This window comes from Peromyscus leucopus, chromosome 10, assembly GCF_004664715.2.
Source record: "Peromyscus leucopus breed LL Stock chromosome 10, UCI_PerLeu_2.1, whole genome shotgun sequence".
NCBI lineage: Eukaryota > Metazoa > Chordata > Mammalia > Rodentia > Cricetidae > Peromyscus > Peromyscus leucopus.
The window spans coordinates 91664903-91681145 of NC_051071.1; the positions used below are offsets into that span (position 1 = coordinate 91664903).

The 16243-nt window shown below is 46.2% G+C and overlaps 1 long non-coding RNA gene across 2 annotated transcripts; it reads left to right on the top strand.

Annotated features, from left to right (window-relative positions):
* The first annotated feature begins 235 nt into the window (after positions 1–235).
* LOC119088673 lies at positions 236–14994 on the top strand. Of its 2 annotated transcripts, XR_005092366.1 has the most exons (3): positions 236–613; positions 10422–10479; positions 14344–14994. It is a non-coding gene; the product is annotated as an uncharacterized LOC119088673 (long non-coding RNA). The 2 variants fall into 2 exon arrangements; XR_005092365.1 differs by lacking the exon at positions 14344–14994 and having other exon boundaries at positions 244–613; positions 10422–10484.
* Positions 14995–16243: the final 1249 nt, after the last annotated feature.

The following is a 16243-nucleotide window of genomic DNA, read 5'->3' on the forward strand; positions in this document are numbered from 1 at the left end:
AATTCAAGTGAGGTTACAAGAAAAAGTAGAAGCGTGTACTGGGGATCCAAAATAAATAGCAAGTGTCCGCCATGCACCGTTACATGGAAGGCTGGCTGCCAGCATCCTGAGCCAGGAATGAGTTTACCCCCCACTCCAGGATGTGTGGTTAGCAGAGGGGGGGCAAGTGGAAGAATCTACCACAATGCCATCTTTGAATGCCTGCTGGGCGCCCCGCCCCCAGTTACCTCTGTTGTTCACACCTTCCTGTGGGATTATTTCAAACCCCTGTTTCCTGATGACCCAACATCCTCCTGCAATCAACTGGCAGGGATGAAGCCTGCCAACCCCTCAGGTAGCAGCCTGGCCCTGCCCAGCGCCATTTTCAGCAACATCCTGTGTTCACAACTTTCCAGCTCGGCTCCAAATGCCAATTTTGGTTTGTGAAAATTTCCATGGCCTCCTGCTGTGCACCCTTCATATTCCAGCCCATAGACGCAGTGCTCTGCTAGACCGTGTCCCTTTTATGCGGGGCTCCCTGTGTGCTGTGCCATTATCACCTTACACAGGACACTTGTGACTTCTTTTAACAACCCCACTGTGAAGGAAGGGTCGTCTTGGGAACCCAGAGAAGGTAAGGAACTATGGTATACTCACGTGTAGCCATTCTGGCAGAACCAGTACTGGAAACCAAAGTTCTGGTCTATGGACAGTAGTGCCAGGCTTTGTCATTACCAAGGCTGCTAAATCAGGTCAGTGAGTGTCTTGGAATCTACTACAGTGTAGCCAGAGAGCCCACAAGTCTATAGTTGCAACAAATCCTTGAGGGTTTTTTTTTTTCTTTTTTCTTTTTTTAGAAGAAATCAGTTCAGAGTTTTCCCTCATCCCGCACCTTCTGTGGTGACAGGCTCTGGGCTTAGCATTTAACACGAAGCCGTCAATGCTCACTACTGCTATAGAGTGTGCACAGAAGGCGAACCAGGCTTGAGAAGCTATGTAGTTTACCTCAAGTTCATACGGTTAGCATATGGCACAACCAAATTCAGACTCAGCAAGGCGTCTGTTTTCCCACAGCACTCAGGTTTAAACCCACCTTCTATAGGTGATTTCTCTCTTGTGAGCAGGCACACACACACACACACACCAACCATTGTCTCCCAAAGGCCTCTAGGATTTTTCTTCTCTCTGTTTTAGTACCCTTACTGAAGTATAATTTATGTATCAAGGTCACCTATTATAAGCCGGGTGGTGGTGGTGGTGGTGGTGGTGGTGGTGGTGGTGGTGGTGGTGCACGCCTTTAATCCCAGCACTCGAGAGGCAGAGCCAGGAGGATCTCTGTAAGTTCGAGGCCAGCCTGGGCTACAGAGTGAGTTCCAGGAAAGGCGCAAAGCTACACAGAGAAACCCTGTCTCGGGGGGGAAAAAAAAGGACATACGTGAGCTTAAGTAAATCTGTACAGTTGTACAGTCAGTATATAGTAACATATATCCAAGTCTAGAACACTTACCACCCACAAAGTTTCCCCTACCTTTACACAATCAATCACTATTGATGCCCTTGCTCTTGTGAGCTCTTCTTTTTCCATACTTTCTCGGTGTCCAGAGATGGCAAATCAATAAAATCTAACACTGACCTTGTGACATGAAGTTCACTCACGTTGTTGCATGTATCAGTGGTCCATTTCACTTTTTTTGCGGACAGTAGTTCATTGTATGGCTGTCCCCTTTATGTATATACAGGTTGATAAATTAAATAATTTACAGTGTGAACTATTATAGTGTGTGGCTATGAACTTTTGCACGTTAAGTCTTTATGTAATTATATGACTTCGTATACCTATGTAGATGCGTAGAAGTGGAATATCTGGGTCATATGGCAAATACGTTTAACATCTTAAGAAGTTGCCAAACTATTACCTAGATTAAATGTCCCATTTTATGGTTCCATTTCCCTCCAACTTTTGCCCAAACTCGAAAACGTCCATCTTAGGCTGTTGGAATTCTAATGGAGAATAGTAGTGGCATTGATTTGCATTTCCTTGGTAAATAATGATGCTGATCATTAGACCTGCTTTGCTGTGATATCCATTCAAACCCTGGCCATTTTTATTTTTATCAACTTCTCCAGTTGAATCGTTAGACTTCTTTTTTATACGCATGCGTACACAAGCATATCATTTATTTTAAAATCTACCTTCTACTGAGAGAAAACCTCCAGTGTTTGTTTTTCTGAGTCTTGTTTTTTCATTTAACATAATGCTCTCCAGTTACATCCATTTTCCCGAAAATGTTATGGTTTCATTTTTCATTTTAGAATCCTTTCTAAATTCTGGTTGTAAGTCTGGAACCCTGATAAAAGATCTTCCTAACCTCAGAGGAACTAGGAGGAGCCTCAAGACCCTGGAAGCCAGTGCACTCCCGAGCACTGTGCAGTCCTGCCACAGGCTGTACCCCGGCTGCCTCTCCAGAGCACCTGCTGAACCTCCCCAAATCCACCATACTCACCTCAGTCGTTGGCTGTATTGCCCATTCCCATTTCCCTCTGCTTGTCCACATCCCACCCATATGCCAGCACCTAACTCATTCTTCCTGGAGACCTCTCCATCTCCGCACAGCTGACCACATGACCACAGCAGGGTGGTGCGAGGTAGGTAGTATGACTTAGGTATAAAGATAGACCTACCAATGCTGATAAGAAATCCATTGTCAACCAACAGGACAGGTGCCACCTTCTCTTTGAAATTCTTGTAGCATCTGTTGGGGGCAGATCTGACATATTCTGTATCAATTAAAGGGACTGGGAAGGCAATGGGAGCCAAGGATCAGCGGTGCTGAGCAGTGAATGTACCACCCGCTACATCCTTGTCTATCCACTGACTTAGACTTTGTGCCTCTCCTCGGCGGAGCAATGTCCTGGAGGCCCTTGATGCCTTCGGGACATCTTCCGAGGGACCATGCAATGGCTAGCCTGGCCACAAGCAATCCAGGAAGTTGTTGAAGCCCACACACTGCCTCCCCTGCCAGGACGCTAGGCGCAGGTGTACTTGACAGGTATACCCAGGACGCTGGGACCCCAGGGCTGGAGGGCTCTCTCACTCCTACCACATCCTGGAAGTCCCTGAGGCTCTGGGCAACCTGTCCACAACCGCAGAGCCTCTAACCATCTGACAGTTCATGGTCTCGCTTCCTGGAGAGTGCAGGCCTGCTTAGCTGCCCTGCCAGGGTTTCTGTCACAGCCCCAGGGCTGCGAATTACAAAAGTGGCTTTTCTACAGTCAGTTCGAGCCAGCCTGGCTCCAGTCCCTCATTCTCCTTTGTCAGTGAAGCAAAGACAGGGTTGTTCCCCGGCTTTGTGTCTTGCAGAGAGGCAGCGCTCTCCCCGCCCTTCCCCCCACTCTCTCTCAGAGCCCCAACTGTGCCTTTCACTTGACCTGCTCTGAAGTGGGCAGAAAGTCTGTTCCAGGCACAACGGGATGTCTGACTTAGTCCCACCTTCCCTCCGGTCTGTATGGAGATGCTGGAGGGAGGGGAAGTTGGAACACTTTGCAGCAACTCACAGGTTGAGCAAGAATGACCAAAAGTCACCCTCCTGGGGAATTCCCTTCATCTGCAACCGGGTGTGTTGGGGTACCGCCTCGGGCTAGAGGGCAGGATGGGTCTGGTTTCTGTGGAGCTGCGAGGAGACGATGTCCTCTGAGACTTTTCAAATGGAGGCATTTCTTTCCCATTTTTAAAACCAGATGTCTTTTCAGGAGGCCTCTGTTGGGGCTTATTCCTTCTGGTGTAGGGCCCCGCCTTTCCCTGGGCAGCTCTACCCAGAGTCCCCTGTGATAGCCCCTGCAAAGCAATGTGACTGGACCTCTTCTCTAAGCTCATCCTCTCCAGCCCCGGGGGGTTCTCAGCACCCAGCTGCCCTCTGTTTCCTGGTGTTATGATGACGCAAGGCTGACTTTGTTGGCACCCATTTAACAAAGAAAACTTCAGTGGAAAAGGTGGGTGAGGATTCATGAAGAGGACTAAGTTCAATGCAGTTTTTTCCAAGTCACTGAGGCATGCCAAATAAATGTGCCTTTCAGTGTATGAGTATATTTTAATTAATTGAACTTATTTTAGTTAGGCGGCACATTTGTATAAACCTCAGCACTCAGGAGACTGAGTCAGGAGGATCATTCTGAGTTCTGGGCCAATGTGGATACATAACAAGACCCTGCTACAAAAACAAAACCAAAATATCTTAGCATAGTCCAGTTACTATTCACTCTTGATGCCTGCTGGGGGAGGAAGTCAGTTTTCTTCAGGATGGGGGCCCTGAGATGATACTACCCATGCTCCAGTACATGGTCGTACACCCATGTACATACAGGCGGCACCAAGTGTACTCTGTGAGTATATGTATGTGGATGGATAAAGATGATAGATGATAGATAGATAGATAGATAGATAGATAGATAGATAGATAGATAGAGATGATAGATAGATAGATAGAGATGATAGATAGAGATGATAGATAGATAGATAGATAGATAGATAGATAGATAGATAGATAGAAAGAAAGAAAGAACATGAGGTTGGGAGGAAAAAGTAGAGGAATTGGAGAAAAGGAAATTGAGAGCGGATTTGATCCAAACAAATATGTATGTATAAATATTAAATAAAATATTTTTAAAAGATAAAAGAAATGCAAGGTGGAAAAATATAGCCAAAAAACAAAACCACATGGGCTGGGAGTGTAGCTCGTCAGCAGACACCATATTTAGCATGCTTCAGGGCCCAGGCTCAATCCCTAGTACCCAAAACAACAAAAGAAAACACTCCGATCAAGTGATTTTGACTTGCAGTTACCCCGCTTATCTGGCAGACCTTTCCTCTGAAAGCGTGGGTCTCAGGTGAATGGCATCACTCTGGATTAGGAAATGCAGAATCAAGGCCTCACACAGGCCTACATTTTGAAAATCCTTGGAGACTAATACACACACTACATCGTAAGAACTGTTGCCTGGTTTGTGACGAGACTTTAAACTGGGGTAACCTGAACCATGGCCCCCTTTCTAGTAAGGAAGAAGGAGGTGAGGAAACTCAGGGAGGGAAAAGAAGTTTGAACAGTCCCAACTCTAGGTCCTCTCACCCAGCACGGCATGAGAGTCTGTATCTGTTACTACTTTTCACAGTAGGTAGGCAGACATCTGAATGTACTGAGCTATGTGTTCTGAAGCAAATTTAGGGGGATCATGGGGAGTGTTACAGAGCCTGTGTGGGCAGCTACTACACGAGTCAGCCACAGCCTTGAGGCTGTACCATGCCTCTCAGGGAAAGGCCGCTCAGGCAGCCATACTCATCCATACACCCACCACCGTGTGCCGAGAGAGGCCTTTCTCAAATCCTTCCCACAATAGCTTTCGCTCTGTGAGCATTCCCATCCTAAATTCCATTTCTGCTTGACTAGGTTTTAAAAAGATTTATTTTTATTTTCTGTGTATGTGTGAATACTTGCATGTAGGCCTGTATACCATGTGCATGCAGTTCCAGCAGAGGCCAGAAGAGGGGACGGGAGCCCCGGAACTGGAATTTAGGCAGTTCCTGAGCTGCCAGGTGGGTGCTGGAAACTGAACCCAGGCCCTCTGCCTAACCTCTCGATCCATCTCTCCAGGCCTGATTCTTAATGTCCTAGTCCCTAACATTTTAGCTTCTAGTCTTGTTCCCAACCTTTAGCTTGCTCCCTAAGGGAATCTCCCAAGCCTCCTATCTGAGTCTTCCATTAACCCACAGCAGGCGGTTCCCTGAACATCGCTTCTATACTGGTAAGCAGGAAATTCAAAGTCAATGTAAGATACAACCCAGGCCCGTGAGAGTCAGCAGCCTTGAATGGTGTCCACGTTCGTGTCCAGTCCCCTCACCCCACTCCCCTGCTCAGCCTGTGTGTGCAGTCAGGGACTGTGCTCAGGGCTAACTGATGTCATCTCACTCCATTTTCATACTCATAACCAAGTTGTTCCCACTTTGAGCCTGGACCAGAGGCTCTATATGACACAGATGGGATTTAAGTCCTGTATGATTGCCTCGCACATCTGCCTTATTGAGACTGATGTTTGTAACCTAGAAGTGCAGGGTTAGCAGGCAGCCCCTGCTACAGAAAGCGTTTCCCCCTCTCAGAGCAGCACACCACTCTGTAGAAGAAGCCTTCTTCACTGCGGTGCCCCAGACACTGTGGTTCCAGGACCCTTGATGGGTCTTCCCCTACCACACAATCATCATCCATGGAAGGAAGTAAAACACTGCTTTGAATCATCTCCGTGGTGCTACCCTTCATCCTGGAGCCTCCTCAAGACCATGGTTACTCAGCACCTATAACAACACAAAGGGCCTAGCCCTGTGTCTGAGGCTCACCCTGACTCACCCCTGCGTCTCAGGGTAAGGCAGCCACACAAGGACCCCTTTCTACCTCAGTTAAACTACATGTGGAGTTAATACAAGCTTTCCAATCAGGAAGTAGCAAAGAAGCATCTCAAAGCTTTGTTTTCTACACCAAAGACAATGTAGATGTTGAAGCGTATATGTGGATAGATAAGGCTCATCCTGGCTGCCATACCACCCCAGCTGCTTCCCACAGTGGCTGCCAGTGAGATCCTGGGCCAACTTCTCCTCCAGGCTATCCCATGCTGCCTTCACAACGCTGATGCGGATATATGATGATTTCCCCGTCCGTCCTCAAAGGGACAGAGCATGGAGAATGACTTCTGTTTCCTGTCGTGCAGATGGGTTGTGGATTCTATTGTGATTACATTGGTTATATTGTGGAATTCTAGAAGTTAAAATATTAAAGCCATTTAGACAACCTACATTAGAAGCCACCACCTTTTAGTTCTTTTAGACAGATGTTTCAGGACTGAAATACAAGGCAGAAGTAGGTCCCACGTACAGGCCAGCGAGCATGAAGAAGAGGGAATAGGAACCATGCTAATGGTTTACGTAGGAACGAGGCAGTACATAGACACTCGGGCATGCTATTATCCCAAGCGTGGCTCGTTTCTTATTCCATGCTGCCTTTCTCCCCGACTTTAAAAGCATTGGTTGTTGTTTTGTTTTGTTTACAACAATGGGGGACAACATTCCAAATGGGGAATTAAAATACTAACGTTGGAGAGACTGTAGCTAAAAATCTGAATTTGATACTTGGCCAAAGCGATTAGCCTCAGTTTTCTAACTAGAAATCACTACTACTTCCCTCACTGACTCAGGAGAGAAATTAGGCAACGGCTGTGAAGCAATCGGTAGGGTAGTTGGCACATAGAAGGCTCTCAGGTAGGGCTTTGTGCATCCCTCAGTTTCTCCAAGAAGCTCTTGCTTTGTGATCAGCAAAGATTATTCTTAGATGACCAAAGCGCCTGACATATTTTGGCTGTATTTTTTTTTTTTTTTGACCTATGTTCAAGTTTCTTTTTGTTGTTGCGATAAAACACTCTGACCAAAAGCAACTGGGGGGGGGGGTTGTGGGAGGCCACAGTCCATTGCTGAGGAAGTCAGAGCAGGAACCTGAGGGCAGAAACCATGGAGGAGCAAACACTACTTTCTGGCCAACTCTTTCATTCACACTGAGCTTGCCTTCTTATTCAGGCCAGACCACCTGCCTAGGGATGGGGAGTCAGACACGGTGCACTGGGTCCTCCCCCAGTCAATTCGAAATCAAGACAACCCCCCCCCAACAGGCCCCTCTCCGCTGACTCAGGCTGTGTGGAGCTGACAAAGCTAACTAGGACGTGTCTTTTGGTCATAGCTCCTGCCCTCAGCATCGCAACCATGTCCTTTGAATTCACACTCTTCTCAGATAAAAGGTCCAAACTGATATCGTAGTTACTTATCTGAATGCAGGTCATGGGACGCAGTCTCTGGCCACATCTTAATGACTTCTTGATAACTTGGGTCTGCGATAGGAGGAACCAGAGATGTTAGGTCAAGTATAGTAGGTTCAGGCCCAAGACTTCATCTCTCTTGAAAGCAGACCTTGCTTCCTTTAGCTTCTATAGCAAAAACTGTATAAAAGACATATACCTCCTTAGAAATATTATAATGCAAAGGTTTGGTATTCACAGGTTTCACTCAATGGAATCTATTTAATCTGGGTGTGGTGGTGCATGCCACTAATCTCAGCACTTGGGGTGCTGAGGCAGGAGGTTGGAGACCAGCCTGAATTACAGTGAACTTTGCATCCACATTTAAGGAGAGCCTCGCCTGGGTGAGGAATTTCCAGGTCTAAAGCCCTAAGATTGAAAGACCTCAACGTTCTTTCTCTTTTCTTCTGTTTTACCTCATTAAATTGTGAGCTTGAGAGAAAAGAAAACTAGATGATTCTTTTCTTTAAGATTTGTGTGTGTGTGTGTGTGTGTGTGTGTGTGTGTGTTGCATGTGTATGGGTAGCCTCAGAGGCCAGAAGAGGGCACTGGACCCCCTGGAGCTTACAGGTGGTTGTGAACTGCCTGATAGAGGTGCTGGGAACTGAACTCAGGTCTTCTGGAAAGAGCAGCAAGCGCTCTTAGCCACTGAGCCATCCTCAGCTCTAGATGACCCATTGTTACGATGAGAATGTAGATCCATTCCCTCCTCCAGTCTTGTTTAAACTTTCCAAATTGTGAATTGGAATTTTCCTGGAAACCTCTGTAGTCTGTACCTTAGTGAATACAACTCAGGCAGAAACCTGGCTTCATGGAAAACTTGGAAATGGCATTGCAATATTTTGCCTGGTAGGCTGGCGATGATGATGATGTTTATTATTATTATACATATCATTTTTTTCTCTGTGGGAAAGGGATCATTTAAAATAGTCATTTTGCCTGACTTATCCTAGAGTATTGTTTCTGTTCATCAACATTAAACTTGGAGATCTCCACCTTTAAAAAGTATGTCACAGTTTGAGAAACCAAGTATATAATTCATAGGCCACAAGCATCCTGGGGCATCTCATTCAAGTGGTGACTCAGGGATCTACATTTCTGTCATCTTATATTGTTGACTTCTGGGCTCAGAGTCACTCCAGAAAGGAAAGTGAGAACATGGAGAATTGTAATCATTTAATGTATGGGCCTAGCAGTAATATACACCATTTTCTCTCTAGTCAATTGGCTAGAATCTAGTTTTGTGGTCTGAACCTCCAAGGAACTTCCAAGGGAATGTGTGAAATGCAGTTTCCCCGTGTGTTTCAGAAGAAATAAATGCATCTTTTATAGTGTTCTGTAGCCTTCCCTATCCCACCCCCTCTCCTGACCACTGCTATGGGATGTTCTGTATGGCAAATGTGTTGCTCTGATTGGTCAATAAATAAAACACTGATTGGCCAGTGGCTAGGCAGGAAGTATAGGCGGGACTAACAGAGAGGAGAAAAGAAAGAACAGGAAGGCAGAAGGAGTCACTGCCAGTCTCTGCTAGGACAAGCAGCATGTGAAGATGCCAGTAAACCACGATCCACGTGGCAAGGTATAGATTTATGGAAATGGATTAATTTAAGATATAAGAACAGTTAGCAAGAAGCCTGCCATAGCCATACAGTTTGTAAGCAATACAAGTCTCTGTGTTTACTTGGTTGGGTCTGAGCGGCTGTGGGACTGGCGGGTGACAGAGATTTGTCCTGACTGTGGGCCAGGCAGGAAAACTCTAGCTGCAGACCACCTTAGGAAATCTGGATAGGTTTGACACAGCAGTCTGGGTAGAAAGAAGGGTATAGACCACAACCCAAGATTAAGGCAAATCAAAGAGTGAATTAGCATGTATCTGTATTGAACTGATTCATTAATAGGTTTGCTAAAATTCAGTGCCCTCAAGAATTATAGGGAGAACTCAAACACGTGCTGAGAAATAAGCAAGGTCAGGGATTCTTAGGAAACTTTTATTATATCAATGCACAACTTCCTCGATAATGCCATCCCAGCTCCTCCCCTCCGGGAGGCTCTGGCAATCTCCCTGCAGCTGTTTCAAAGACTGGGAAATCATTCTGAAGGCAGCAAGTCCTGCTGGTGGCATTGACTTTGGCTCACCTCAGCATCACTCTAGTGTTGCTATAAGCCTGTTTTGAAGGCCTGAAGTTGGCTGTCCTTGAAATAAAATGAGAAAACCTGAGTTTGTAGGCCAGTTTGGTTCCCAGCCCAGCTATCCTGGCCAGAGAGAGCAAACAATCCTGTGTTTGTGAGCGCACAAGGACCATCCAGGCCAGCCAGGAGGCCAGAGGGAGCACATATCCTCTGAAACGTCAGAAAGAGCCAGCTCATTGCCCAAGTATTAATGAATGGGCTCCACTTGTCCCCTGGGGCAGCCTCAGCAGGGACGCAGTAGGGCGGAAGCCCATCTATCCCGTCTCTTAGTTGAAAATTAGGCTTAAAAAGTAGATCATTAGTACCAAGTACAGTTAGTTATGTGAGTCATTACTTGATCGATGATTTCCTTACCTCTCTATCATCAGGTAAGGACTGTCTACTCCCTACAACCCAGCATAGAGGCCCACAAAGAGAAGGCAACAAGTAAGTATTTGTGTTATGCAGAATAATTAAGGCAAACTGGTTTCTCTCTCTCTCTAAAAAAATATATGTGCACATATATATATATGTAGGGTGTGGGTGTTTGTTTTGCCTACAGGCATGTCTGTCTGTGCATCACGTGCATGCAGTGCTCAAGGAGGACAGAAGAGGGCGTCAGATCTCTCCTGTGACTAGAGTTACAGTTACAGATGGTTGTGAGCCACCTTGTGGGTGCTGGACATCCAATCTGGGTCCTCAGGAAGAGCCGCCAGTGTTCTTAACTGCTGACCCATCTCTCCGGCCCCTCTGACCCCACTCTTGTTTTTAGCTGTACCCTCCCCAAGAGAGATCATTTTCACTTCTCATTACAAACACAAAACGGATTTCAAACACCTTCTGTTGCCTGTTTTTGACTCTGTGAATCTCAGAACCATCAAGCTGATTGGATCTTTAGGAACCGCTCCTTCGCCAACGCCAGCTGTGAGCTGGGGATGAAACCTTGTATCCCAGCAGTTTATGAATATGTGTGTCCTGGTGTATACAGCATCCAGGGCACAACACCGTAAGGCGAATACAGTCACACCTAATCTCTTCGCACAGAAAGTGGCTTACCTTCCTGGTGGCTGATCACACTGTGGGGCCAGAGGAGTCGAGCTTGAGTGTGCAGAGAGGCACACTACTGATCACTGCCATGTGGCTGAGGCAGCTGCTCCACTCACTGGGTCTTCAGCTGCTTTACCCAGGCTCGGTTCCTACTTTAGTCCTCCTCGGTGAAGTCCACCCAGCTGCCCTTCGGTGCTCCTGGCTCTGGACAATCCACGAATTGTTTAGACCTCCCTCAGCAGTCCTTACTTTGCTTTGTGATTGGTCCATTCATTTTAAGACACAGATTTACCCCCTTTTAGCATCTCTTACTTTTGTTATATTTGGGAGAGAATTGTTTTCAACGTCGGGTGTTATTTCTCCGAACACGGTCCAGGAGTGGAGTCATGTGAGGAGAAGTCTGAGTGCTTGTGAGAACACTCCAAGAGAACAAGACAAAGAGTCTTGTGGCCTCAGTTTCTTCAAAACATGGAAGTTTTCTTGGAATGTGTTTTCCTGCTTCTCCCAGGTGTAGTGGATAAGAGTGAGTTTACTTCAGAACACTCATTATTGCTTGCTGCTGTTATTTGATTAAACATTTAAATACCCTTTCTAGCCCTCTGTGGAAAACATGCTTTGCCAGGTGGCTTGTCCTTGTGATTGTACACAGCTTGAACTCACGAGAGCTTCACGCATGCTGCCCCTCTGAACCCCCAGAGCAAACACTGTCTGATGTTCTGCTCCATTCTCCCCACCCACTGCCTCTAGGGTGGGGACAGTTATTCCGGGACAAGACACCTTTTTGGGGGAGGGGGCAGGGAAGAGCTCTCTTTCTTTCCCTCTCTCTCTCCCTCTCTTTTCTGGAATTCGAAGGTTAAGGCTACACTGGCTGGCCAGGGAACTCTCTCCCTTCCTCAGGATTATAAACCTGACCCACCACATCCTCGTCTTTCCATGCCTTCTGGGGTTATTACTTCACTTCTTACGCTGTCTCTCCAACTCCCCCGCCCCCATTGCTCTTTCTTGGCAAGATTTCCTTTAAGTCGATAAGATTATAATATCTGACTTCGATTTGATAAATCTTGCTGTTTGCCTCTGTGCTGTCAGGTTCTGGGCTCAGCAAATGTAACAGATGTGTGGAACACCCCTCCCCCATGCTAGTAAAAGCTGCTAAAGTTACAGCGTGTCCCTTATCCGGCTGGCCACCTCTGCTCTCCGGATAGTGACCCTCAGAAGGTCAAGGACTGGGCTGTGAGACGCTTCAAGGTAATCCTAAAGAGCACAGGCAGGCACGGAAAAACCACTTTCCTCACTCAGCACAGTTCCTTCAAATGATCCGATTCCTGCGTCAGGAAGCAGAGGGCTCCGGCGAGGGGGTGCGTGGATGTGATAAATGTTCACTTGTGGGACCAGGGGAGAGAGTAATCATGTCTCCTCAAAGCTGAGCGCTTCCTCTGAAACCACAGGGTCTCAAAAGGATCACCTTTCAAAGGCTCATTTCAAACCAAGAAGGGCTTTCAAATATTGAGTCTCTTGACAAAATCCACAAGCCACCCTGGCAATGTTGTGCTCACTATCGCTGTCCTGTTCGTAAAATGATAAACAAAACCTTTGAGAGCTCCAACTTTTACCCAGATACCAGTCACAAGAGGGTTAAGTGCTCAGTCCAAACAGGGCGAGTGGAGGCACCATACAGACCTTTGATTAGTATTGCTCCATGAACTAGACACCACAGAAGGGTTTTAAAGACCCGAGGATGAAGTGTGAGGAAAGCATGCAGAGTTCCCGTGAGCAAATATTGGCCTTTGAACCTTTGAGGTTATCACAAAGCTGTTGTTTGAAGGAATTCTTTGGGTTGTTTTTTTTTTCCCTTGATGAGTGGACTGAAGCACCGACCCAATTACAGGAGGCCTCGGGTCAGTTTGGGGCTTTTGGCCATTAGATAAGCCCAGATCCCATGCCCCAGACTACCAGCATTGCTCTCTCGGGAAACCAAGTCTGCGCCACCTGAGTCAAGCTGTACAAACGCCTGGGCTGAGCAAAGGGCGTGGACGGTTCAGATAAATTCCTCTTCCTCACCCAACTGGGCCTGCCAGGTGGGCTCAGAGAGTGGAGTCCTGGGGAGCCTGGCAGCCTGGGGCCCCTGGGCTCCCCACAAGGCTGGCTACACTAGGCTCCTCTGCTATCTCCAGCATCCTGGTCTTGAGAGGGAAATCCATCACAAATTCTTTAACTTCCTGTTTGCCTTTCTCTTCCTTCTCCCCTTAAATTCCGTCGAAATGAAAGGGCTCAGGGACGAATTGAAAATAGCATCAAGTATACGCACGTCAGGCTCTCCTTCCAGACGCCCAGGCTGCCCTGCGTCCTCCCTAAGGCCTCTGCCCCAGAAGAACACCGAAGGGGTAGACCTCTAAGGGCCTGGGAACGTGGAGCTAACCGGGACACACCGTTCCCCTCGCCGGGCTCCTATTCAGGAGGCAGTGTCAGTGAGGGTGTCCGGCAGCAGGGGTGTGAGGGAGATGAGTGGGAGAGGCCGGCGGCAGGAGGAAGGGGTGCAGTACCCTGTCCACACAGCCGCTGCCCATCACGCGCTGCTCTGGACTCACCACACCTGACGCCAGCAGCCTAGTTTCTTAGGCAGCTGTCTTGACCATTTCCAAGGCTCAGCTGAGGGATCTTGCCCCTCCCCCTAACCCAGAATGCTCTGACTGGGACTGAGGAAGCTAAGGAGAGAAGATAAAAAAAAAAAAAAAAAGTCCACGGAAGGAAGCGGTGAGTTTACAGAGCCCCAGATTTCTTATCTTACAGGGCTTCCTCTCCCCACCAGCTCTCCGTTAGAGTTCCCCTTCCTTTGTGTACAGTGAGATAAGCACATTTACAAAGAGGATGACAGGCCCTCTCTTCTGGATATTTCTCTCCCTTCATCCTGCTCCACCCACCCTCTCCACCAAGGTCCTGGGTCTAATCCTAATAGTAATGTGGTCAGAATTAATGCGACTCATCTTCAAAAAAACTTATTTTAAACACAAATCGAGGAACAGACACAGCACAACAAAATAATTGATCTGTAATCACCAACTATATCAAGTCATGAAAGGCAAAGCAAGGGAACCGTTTTAAAAGGACAGATGTTAAAGGGATGTGACATCAGCTTGGGATGCGGGGGTTGGTGAAGGCTGAGTGGACCGCTGCTGACTTCCTGGCTTTGAGAATTGGGTGAATATGCAGGTGAACACTATTGTAAGTTTCCTTTAAGGTATTGACTATTCTGTATTCCATTTTCAGGAATCAGACCCAAATCCATAATTTTGAGGAGACAAGTCTCTTATTTTTTGTCAAGAAAGAGACCATTCAAGTGTAGTTAACAACACAGGCTTTTCACAATCTAATTCATGCAAAGAGTGTTTGAGTGGTTTTTGTTGTTAACTGAACTGACTAAGTAAACGATTGCACATGTACACGCTAAGAAGAAATAGGAAGCATCTGTGTATCAATATGGACCAACCTCTGGGATATAATAAACAAAAGAGCCAACTACAGGACACTGTGTGCGCACACAGAGAAGAAAACTGCGTGTTGTGTAATATTTTAAAATTAGAGACCAGAAATATGAACTATAATTAAAAAAAAATGATTACCTGTAAGAGAAGAAAAAAATGGGTAATGAGGTAAGAACAAATGTTTAGACTCTTTGTAAATGGATTTGGTAGATTGGACTTTGGAATCATGTAAATGTTTCATGTAATCATCAAAAACTTACTTTAAAAATATTAAGGGGTTTCAGAGACAACTGAGCTGTTAAGATCAAAGTACTGTTTTCCAGAGGCCCCAAGTTCTGTTCGCAACACCTAATCTCCACACCTGTCCTCTCTCTCTCTCTCTCTCTCTCTCTCTCTCTCTCTCTCTCTCTCTCTCTCTCTCTCTCTCTCTCACACACACACACACACACACAAATAAAATATGAATCTTTAAAAATGAACACTATGTATTTGTGTGTGTGTCTGCGAAAACTATAATGAAACAATTGAACCGACATCTGATTAGTATAACACACTGAGGGGAGCTGTTCCAGGCGACTTCCACTTGCCTGCAGCCTGCTGGCGTATCTATCACACAGACAACAGGAACTGCGAGAGCAAGGCTTGTTCTGGTCCAGGCCTGTAACTGCAGCTACTGGGGGTTGATACAGGAGGATGGCAAATTCAGTGCTGCCTGGAAAACTCAGGCCTTATTTCCAAACAGGAAGTGATCAGTGGTAGAAGACTGAGCAGGAGCAAGGCCTGGGTTCAGTCCCAGGACCACAAGAGGACAGAGCCAAACAAACCCTCTTGGCATGGATTGTGTTAGAGTGTGAAAATGTTGGTACTTGGTTCTGCAAGAGGTGTGTGTGTGTGTGTGTGTGTGTGTGTGTGTGTGTGTGTGTTTAGGATGATTACACAATTATGTGAGAATGTATATTTGAACACCAATATTCTCTGCCACCAGAGAAAGGAGAAAACTGGGTTGAAACTGCTCAGCAAAGTCATCAGAATTGAACTCACGGTATGTTTTATTGCAAGAAATAAACATACATCCTAGTTCAGTCTACAGAAAAGACCTAGCAATAACACCATGCAGCCATGGCAGACAGTGAGTTCTAGAACACTGCTTCCTCCAACAGTGAGAGCTTCTCAACCTTCCTAATGCTGCGACCTTTTAACACAGTTCCTCATGTTGTGGTGACCCCAACCATAAAATTTTCATTGCTACTTCATAATTGTAATTTTGCTACTGTTATTAATCATAATGTAAATATTTTTGGAGCTAGAGGTTTGTCTTTGGGGTTTTGACCTACAGGTTGGGAACCACTGCAAGCCTAACAGTACTACGGGACTCCAGGAGAAATGTGATCCCACTTTTAGAGCAGGCAATGTTCAAGAAGTCCCTGAAACATTGCTGCCCTAGATTATAAGAACGGGACCAAAGACAGCTAAAACTATGTTGAAGGACTAACTTTACAGATTCTCACTGGCCAATCTGTCAATATTGACATTCTCTGTGATAGGAAAAATTTAAATCTTGAATCTGTGACAATTCTAAAAAGATAACTTATCACTCCCATAGGAAGCTGTGATTCTTTTTAATTTTTTTGCTACTAATTAGTTAAAACAAACAAACAAACAAACAACAACAACAAAAACCCACA